This window comes from Sus scrofa, chromosome 1 (genome assembly GCF_054392235.1).
Source record: "Sus scrofa isolate SSC_HxYL_T2T_F1_AM1 chromosome 1, Sscrofa_HxYL_maternal_Yorkshire_Landrace_v2.0, whole genome shotgun sequence".
Taxonomy (NCBI): domain Eukaryota; kingdom Metazoa; phylum Chordata; class Mammalia; order Artiodactyla; family Suidae; genus Sus; species Sus scrofa.
The window spans coordinates 100,350,672-100,359,180 of record NC_139383.1 but is presented as its reverse complement, the minus strand read 5'-3'; the positions used below and the strand labels follow the sequence as shown (position 1 = coordinate 100,359,180).

Sequence of the window (8,509 nt, the reverse complement as noted above, 5' to 3'; positions counted from 1 at the left end):
TAGAGAATGTTGTAATTTTATTCTTTTACAGGTAGCTGTCCAATTTTCCCAGCATCACATGTTGAAGACACTATCATTTCTCCATTGTGTATTCTTGTCTTCTTTTATTTTTTTTTTGTCTTTTGTCTTTTGTCTTTTTGTTGTTGTTGTTGTTGTTACTATTTCCTGGGCCGCTCCCACGGCATATGGAGGTTCCCAGGCTAGGGGTTGAATCAGAGCTGTAGCCACCAGCCTACGCCAGAGCCACAGCAACGCGGGATCCGAGCCGCGTCTGCAACCTACACCACAGCTCTTGACAACGCCGGACCGTTAACCCACTGAGCAAGGGCAGGGACCGAACCCGCAACCTCATGGTTCCTAGTCGGATTTGTTAACCACTGCGCCACGATGGGAACTCCGTATTCTTGTCTTCTTTGTAGTAGATTAATTGACCATAAATGTGTGGGTTTATTTCTGGGCTTTCTATCCTGTTTCAGGATAGAAATATTTTGCTAAAGTTTTAGGACCTGTATTTATTTTTGTGCCAGTGCCATACCATTTTGATTACTGTAGCTTTGTAACACAGCCTGAAGACAGGGAGCATGATTTCTCAAAATCTGTTCTTTCTCAAGATTGTTTTGACTATTCTGTGTCTTTAGTGTTTCCATATAAATTTAAAAAAATTATTTATTCTTGTTCTGGGGAAAATGCCACGGATATTTTGATAGGGATTGCATTGAATCTGTGGGTTGCTTTAGGAGATATGGTCATTTTAACAATATTGATTCTTCCAATCTAAGAATATGGTATATCTTTTCACATGTTTGTATTGTCTTCAAATTATTTGCATTGGTGTCTTATAGTTCTCAGACTACAGGTCTTTTGCCTCCTTAGGTAGGTTTATTTCTAGATATTTTCTACTTTTTGATACAATGGCACTGTTTCCTTAATTCCTCTTTCTGAACATTTGTTGTTAGTATATAGAAATGCAATATATTCTGTATATTAATATTCTAAGTATTAATTTTTTATCCTGCAACTTTATTGAATTCACTAAGGATGTCTAATAGTTTTCTGACAGTGTCTTTAAGATTTTCTAAATATAGCATCATATCATCTGCAAACAGTTACAGTTTCGCTTCTTTTCCAATTTGAATTCCTTTTGTTTCTTTTTCTTCTCTGACTGCTGTGGCTAGGACTTCCAAAACTATGTTGAATAAAAGTGGCGAGTGGACAACCCTTGTCTTGTTCCTGATCTTAGAAGAAATGCTTTCAGCTTTTTACCATTGAGTATGATGTTAGCACTAGGTTTGTCATATATAGCCTTTATTGTGTCGAGGTGTGTTCCACGTCTGCTTTCTGGAGAGTTTTTTTTTTTTTTAATCATAAATGGTGTTTAATTTTATCCAAAGTTTTATCTTCACCTATTGCAATGATAGTATGGGTTTTATTCTTCAGTTGGTTAACATGGTATATCACATTGATTGATTTGCAGGTAGTGAAAAATCCTTGCATCCCTGGGCTAAATCCTACTTGATCCTTTTAATGGATTGTTGGATTCAGCTAATATTTTTTTGAGAATTTTCACTTCTATGTTCATCAGTGATATTAATGTGTAGTTTTCTTTTTTTGTTATATTTTGTCTAGCTTTGGTGTAAAGTTGGTGGTGGAAACATAGAATGAGTTCAGGAGTGTTCTTCTGAAAATTTTTGGAATAATTTCAGAAGGATAGATGTTAATTTAAATGTTTGGTAGAGTATAACCTTTCAACATTAACCTATATGAGTCTTCATATTTAAAATAGGTATTTCTTAGGAGTTATATTGTTTATCTTCCTTTATTCACAATAATAATTTTTTTTACATTTTATTTGTGGCTATTTGGAGAATTTACATTTAGAGCGATTATTGATATGCTTCGTCTTAAATCTGTCATCTTACTTTTTGTGTTCTTTTTGTCCCATCTATTCTTTATTCATTTTTGCCTCATTTCCTCATTTCTTTGAATCAGTACTTGGTTGATATCTTCTCATGAGGAGTGTTCTTTTATTTATTTAACTATTTTTGGCACATCTGTTTTGATGGGGGGTAGAAAAGTAGTGTAAAGAGAAATCCTCTAATAAAGAAACACAGGTGGTGGCAGGTAAAGTTGGCTGGTGTCTACTGAAATGATTAGAGTAAGGCACAAACAGAGTCTGCCAGGCTAATAAGCAATGTAATGATGGGGGGCTAATAACAAGTGTAATGATGGAGTGCCTGAAATTTAACTAAGATATGATTTTAAAACCTTCTTGCTGGCTAGAAGGAGAGGCAATCTCATGATGTGGTAGAAGTACACAATGAGTAAATAAATGATAAGGCTCCTTTTAAATTATTTTTTTCACTTTAGGAGAAACTATGAATAGACTCCAATAAACAGTTAAGAATATTAAATATATGGTATTAAAGTTTAATTTATCAAGTAGTAGCTATAAAGCCAAGTAGCTACTACTTGGCTGAATGTTGGAGATTAGATATGGGACACAATTATTGCCTTGAGACCATGTTGCTATGAAGATATTAACATTAGTACATTTATATTTCTTCTTATTTTCTTTCTGTAGCCTGATTTTGGTAGATTACTTTATTATTCTCAGTGCCCCTAGCAGCAGACTTTCTGTCTTAAAATATACTTATACATAAAATAATATTTGTTACACTTAAACAACATTTAATAATTCCCTATACAAAGAGGAGGAGATTTGTAGGCTAAGAGTAATTATAAAATTACCTCTTCTTTTATTTTGAGTTTGTGAAGTTTGATTATATTGCTGTACTATTCAAATTAGTATCTTTATTGATTGATTTGCTATTGTCATACCGCCATTTCCTATAAACCCCAAAGTTTTCCAGTCTTGATTCCATCTTTAAGGGTATTCATTTTAATGCATGTGGGATGACATGGTAGAAATTCAGAGAAGAGTTTGAGTTTTGTCCTTTACAAATAAAAATAATAAAATCCAGACACTTCACCAGAAGAAACCAAGAGTTATTTATTTTTTTTTCCTTAAGATATTTTCTGTAGTTTTACTCCATAGAGATCTTATGTTTGAGAATTTTTATTATCTCTTTCTTTGGAGATACCAATTATTTGTATATTATTACCTTCCTTTTTGCATATTGATCATTTTTTCTCTAAACCTTCTGAAATTGTATTTTCTTTAAAATTTTTTGAAAATTTCTCAAACATCTTCCATGATTATTTTCAGTAGGATTTATTCTCCTTTTGTTTGTTTTGTTTCATGTGACTGACAAATATATGTATAATTTTCTTTCTTGAGCTCAGCCAGCTTACCTCCAGTCACCTGATATACTTTTGGCTATTTCTTTATTCAACCTTGATATTCCACAGAATGCTGTTATTTTTTTATTTTTTTAATGTGACAAAGAAGAATTTTCTCATACTTTTTTTAATCAAATACTTTCTGTTATTTTTCATATTCCTTTTTTCCCATAGGTTTAAAGTACTGTCATTTTCTTTAAAAAATCTATTTTCATAATGTTCTCATTGCTTTTAATAAGAATAACAAATAGAAATACTTTTTCCCTGACATCTTTAGTTAAAAGTAGACAGTGTAGCAATGGGACCCTACTGTACAACACAGGGAACTGTGTATGATTGGGTCACTTTGCTGTACAACAGAAATTGAAGGAACATTATAAATCAACTATACTTTAATAAAAATAAATGAAGTATAAAGAAAAGTAGACAGGAGTTCCTGTCGTGGCTCAGTGGTTAACGAATCTGACTAGGAACCTTGAGGTTGTGGGTTTGATCCCTGCCCTTGCTCATTGGTTTAAGGATCCAGTGTTGTCATGAGCTGTGTTGTAGGTTGCAGATGTGGCTTGGGTCACAAGTTGCTGTGGCTCTGGTGTAGGCCGGCAACTACAGATCCAATTAGACCCCTAGCCTGGGAACCTCCATATGCCATGGGTGCGGCCCTAGAAAAAAGGCAAAAAGGCAAAAAAAAAAGTAGACAGCATAATTTTAGTTAGTAAATATGAACCATTATGAATTATATAGATTTTATAAATTTGTTTTCCACTAATTCAACAAATCTGTACATAACACGATTATGGACAGCTTTCTGAGATAAATATATAAGAGAGCATACATGAGCTAACAGTGAAGTGTTATGGGAGTGAAATGTGCCTTTCTTGATGGGATAATAATCAGGTTCTCAGAGAAGATAGCCACTTAGAGCATTCACCCTATGCCATCAGACTCTGTACATTCCTCCTCTCTCATGACCCTTCTTTATGAAACATATTTTTGACTCTGTTTCTACTTCCTTGCTTCTGTTCATCCCCTTAGCATTGCCTGTAATGCCTTTCCCATTAACTTCAGTTTATCCAAATTATACTTATCTTTCATAACAGTACCTTCTCTGAAAAAATTGTCATGTGTTCCAATTTATAGTGAATTGGTCTTCCTTTAGAGTCCAGTAATTTTTTTTTTTTTGCATAGAGATAAGCAATTGCCACTTTGAACTTTTGATGTTTTATTTTTATATCAAAAATACTGTCTCTTCAGCTGTGCCACAGACCCCTTAGGATACTGAATAACATTAATGAACAATGATTCTGTGCTGGATACTCTTCTTTAATGTCTTCATTAAATCCACCCAACTTCTTTGTGAGCTAGTAGCCATTTTTTCTGTACTTAAGAGATTGAGAGAGTGAGGCATAGAGAGATTTAAAAACTTGCTTAAATTAACACAGTCAGTAGATGATGAGATTAAGATTACATCCAGGTAAGGTGGCTCCAGAACCAGGCAGCAAATGCCCTCCTCTCAGCTGATGCCAGGTGCTGATGCCTAACTCCTGTCTCATAGAAAAGAGAGCTTCCTTCTGACAGAGGAGGACCCCAGAGGGGAAAACCACACATTGTAATGTTAGGGAAACTTCTCTTTGAGAAAAGGTACGGTTAAGATATGACACTTGAGAATGAATATATTTGTATGGCTGGGTCATTACGCTGTATAGCATAAATTGACACAACACTGTAAATCAACTATACTTAACAAAAATAAAGTTTAAAAAAGATATAACAGTTGGTCTAGATGCCACCAAGATCATGTTAATTTTGTCCCTCCAGGTGTAAGCCCTTGAGGTTTGAGTTCTTTAGGACCTGGCTCTAAAGCATTGAAAACTCCCAAGAAAAAGTCCCTTATTCTGTACAGTGTGTGAATCAATGTGCAGGTCGGAGTATCTTTTTTACTCCCAAGATCTTCAAGATGAGGGATTTGTCTTCTTTACCGAGGACCTAGAAAGTCATGCCTCTTAGAAAACGGTGCCATCATGAGGGAAGTTGAATGTCCCATTCTTATGTCCAGAAAATAATTATTCCTTTTGAAGCAATCTAAGGAGCTTCATAAAAGATATCTTTAAAGACGTGAGTACACTGCATTTTGGATAGTATGAGGTTTTTGAAGTATGATGGAGAAACACCAGGATAAGTTTGAACTTTGGGAGTATAAACTCCCCCACCTCAAGCCAAGGGTTTCCAAAAAGAGTAGATTGGCATTGTGTTCAAATCCTTAAAAAACTGAGTACCCAGTTTTGTCACATTTTCAGAGCCAATTTTCTTGTTTATTTCTTTACAATATAGAGTTACTGTAGTGTCCACAAAGAATTCTAAGGTCCCATAATTTTAGCTATGAAGAGGGCACATAGACTCTCCCCATTGTTTTATAGAAGACTAATAATGACTTACATTTAAATGCATATGTATATGTATATGCATACATACATACGTACAGACATAGTGGTTTTGACAAAAGTAGAAGCAGTCTATTCAACCCCCTACTTTACACACCTATATTGTCATATTTAGGTGGACATATAGAAGAACATTCATGCAATGGCTAGTGCTCCTAATCCAAGCCTAGCATTGTCTTTGTGACTGCTGAAAATATGTGGCATTAGCCAGTAATCATGATAATTGTGAATAGTCATAAATGTAATGGATATAGTCTCCATATTTTTATCAAGCTCTACATGTAATTACTATATAATTTTATAATAAAGATTTTTCTTCTTAAAACAGATTACAAAAGATCAATGGAAGATTAGAATCAGACTGCAGTGACTGAATTCCTTTTCTTGGGCCTCACTGATCATCTCCATCAGCAGATTATCCTCTTTGTCACTCTGGTCTTTGTCTATCTTGTCACCCTTGGGGATGATCACTCTCATCTGGATGGATTACAGACTCCACATACCTATGTACTTTTTTCTTAGCCACCTGTCCTTTGTAGACATGTGTTCATCATCTTCCATTGTGCCCAAGGTGCTGTGTGATATCTTTGCTGATAAAAAAGGCATCTCTTTCTTGGGTTATGCTGCACAGATGTGGTTCCTGGGTCTTTTTGTGGCAACTGAATGTTTCCTCCTGGCTTCCATGGCCTATGATCGGTACCTAGCTATCTGTAAGCCCTTGCTGTATTCACAGATCATGTCCCAAAGGGTCTGTGTGCAGCTGGTGATGGGCCCTTATGCTGTGGCTCTCATGAGCACCATGACTCATACCACATTGACCTTCTGCTTACCCTTCTGTGGTCCAAATGTTATCAATCACTTTTTTTGTGACATTTCGCCACTGCTTTCCCTAGCATGTGCAGACACTTCAGTGATTAAATTTACGCTTTTCACCTTGGCTGGAACAGTAGAGGTTCTCAGTAGCCTGATCATCATGATTTCCTATGTTTGCATCCTGGTAGCCATCCTGAGGATCCAGACTGCTGGTGGGAGGAGGAAAGCTTTCTCGACCTGTTCTTCTCACCTGGCAGCAGTCTCCATCCTCTATGGGACTCTTTTCTTCATTTATGTGCGACCTGGCTCAAGTTCCTCCCTAGATATCAATAAAGTGGTTTCTCTGTTTTACACTGTGGTGACCCCCATGTTGAACCCCCTCATCTACAGCTTGAGGAACAAGGAGGTGAAAAATGCATTCAGTAGGAAGTTTGAAAGGAACATTTTTTTAAAAAAAAAAAAGAATTCTAATTATCCTGTACCACAGAGTTTGATTCCATTATACGTGGTAAAAAGGATACCACACTGAGAATTAGAAACTCTTTTAATTCCAGAACTGATTACACTTAGTAAAAAAAAAAAAAAAAAAAAAAAAAAAAAGTATGGCGTACATTCTACCTAATGTGAAAAATATAGTGGTATTGGTCTTATTTACAAAATCATGTAGAGAAGTGGAAAGCTACATTGTTTACTTTAGTGGCATGACATTGGAGGAGGAGAGTGGGATGGTATATCCTACTCATTTAAGTTGTTGAACTTATAACAAATACGTTTAATTTTGTAATTAAGATTCACTTTTGAAAAACTGCAATCTGCATCAAACTGAATGAATGAATTTATCAGCAACTAAAATCAAAGGGGATGGAGCTCAATGCCTTCTTGAAGGCTGCTTCTACATTCTAACATTCTCTGGTTTCATGAAATACCTCTGAACATTGGTGAATGAAAACTTTGTCAAAAGTTAGGTAAAACGGGAGTTCCCATTGTGGCTCAGAGGAAATGAATTTGACTAGTATCCATGAAGATGCACATTTGATCCCTGGCCTTGCTCAGTGGGTTTAGGATCCAGCATTGTTGAGAGCTGCAGATAATTATTGCAGGCTCGGATCTGGATTGCTATGGCTGTGGTGTAGGCCAGTGGCTATAGTCTTCATCTGATCCTTAGCCTGGGAACCTCCGTATGCAGCCATGGGGTGTGGCCCTAGAAAGAAAAAAAAAGTTAAGTAAAACGTACAGATTCTCTGCAACTATGCTTTCAGTCTCTCACTTTTTCCCTCTTAGTATCTGCATTTTTTTCCCTCCCCTTAGTCTGTAACTTGTACACATAGTGGTATTTTCTTTGAAATGATAACAAAATACTAAATTAAAAGTGACACAATGCAAATATGAAATTTGAAAGGTATACTAAATATTGTCTTAAATATATCCATATAAAACTACCTTGTTGGAGTTCCTGTTGTGTCTCAGTGGTAAGGAACCAGACTAGTATCCACAAGGATGCAGGTTTGATCCCTGGCCTCGCTCAGTGGGTTAAGGATCTGGCATTGCCATGAGTTGTAGTGTAGGTTACAGATACAGCTCAGATCCCATGTTGCTCTGGCTGTAGTGTAGTCTGGCCACTGTAGCTTTGATCCAACCCTTAGCCTGGGAACTTCCATATGCCGAAGGAGTGGCCCTAAAAAAGCAAAAACAAACAAATGAAGAAAACCAAAAAATCCACAAAACCCAAAACCAAAACAAACAAATAAACAACAAAAAAACCCTACCATAGTTAATTGTCATTCTTATAAAAATTTCCAACACCATTTTACTAAGCACTGTTAAAACTTGGACTTAGGTGTGGCAAAGGGAAATGCATTTTCTCCCGTTTTTATCTGGAAAGATGAACAGTATTCTTTCCCAGTTGAATTTTATCTTAACATTCCTCCATTCTGTGTATTTGTTATATAGCACGTCTC

The 8,509-nt window shown here is 35.9% G+C and overlaps 1 pseudogene; it reads left to right on the top strand.

Moving 5' to 3' along the window:
* Nucleotides 1–6,080: 6,080 nt before the first annotated feature.
* LOC110258890 (olfactory receptor 5G3-like) lies at nt 6,081–7,080 on the top strand (annotated as a pseudogene).
* Nucleotides 7,081–8,509: the final 1,429 nt, after the last annotated feature.